Here is a 976-nt window from a genome sequence, read left to right as displayed (position 1 = left end):
TTCCCCTTAAAGATCAGAAAAAAGACAAGTGTGTCCACTTTCACTACTCTCATTTGACATAGTACTGGATGTCCTAGCCAGAGAAACAAGGAACACAAAGAAATAAAAGGACTCCAAAAAAAAAAAAAAAGAAGAAGAAAGAAGTAAAATTTTCTTTTTTTGGATAACATGAACTTACATGTTAAAAAACCCAAAAACTTCACAAAAAAATTTGAATAAACAAATTTAGTAAAGCTGCCAAATACAAGATCAATATGTAAAAGACAAGAATTTTGTTTTGTTTCATTTTTTTAATATGGAATGCTTCCCAGTTTTTCATGTCATCCTTGTTCAGTGATCACGCTAATCTTCTCTGCATCATTCCAATTTTAGTATATGTGCTGCCAAAGTAAGCACAAGACAGCAGCATTTTAACACTCTAATGATGAACTATCTGAAAAATTAAAGAAAACAATCTAATTCACAATAGCATCAAAAATAAAAATTACTTAGGAATAGATTTAACTAAGAAGATGAAAGATCTGTACTCCATAAACTATGACATTGATAAAGAAATTGAAGGAGACACAAATAGAAAGATAGCTCATATTTATGAATGGTAAGAATTAACATTGTTAAAATGTCCATACTACCGAAAACCATCTGTAAATCCAATTCCTATCAAAAATTCAATGTTAGGGGTGCCTGGGTGGCTCAGTGGGTTAAGCCGCTGCCTTCGGCTCAGGTCATGATCCCAGGGTCCTGGGATCGAGCCCCGCATCAGGCTCTCTGCTCAGCAGGAAGCCTGCTTCCTCTTCTCTCTCTGCCTGCCTCTCTGCCTGCTTGTCATCTCTCTCTGTCAAATAAATAAATTAAAAATCTTAAAAAAAAATCCAACATTATTTTTTTTACAGAAGTAAGTAAAGAATCCTAAAATTTATATGAGACCATAACAGACAACAAATAATCAAAGCAGTTCTGAGAAAGAATGAAGAAG

General features: G+C 33.7%; 1 non-coding gene across 1 annotated transcript; it reads right to left on the bottom strand.

The window, feature by feature from the left end:
- Positions 1 to 289: 289 nt before the first annotated feature.
- LOC123388992 lies at positions 290 to 396 on the bottom strand. Its single transcript, XR_006603510.1, has one exon. It is a non-coding gene; the product is annotated as a U6 spliceosomal RNA (small nuclear RNA).
- Between the last annotated feature and the right edge of the window lie 580 nt (positions 397 to 976).

This window comes from Mustela putorius, unplaced genomic scaffold (genome assembly GCF_011764305.1).
Source record: "Mustela putorius furo isolate JIRA1106 unplaced genomic scaffold, ASM1176430v1.1 tig00003936_pilon_pilon_pilon, whole genome shotgun sequence".
Taxonomy (NCBI): Eukaryota; Metazoa; Chordata; class Mammalia; order Carnivora; family Mustelidae; genus Mustela; species Mustela putorius.
This window is presented reverse-complemented; position numbering and strand designations above follow the sequence as displayed.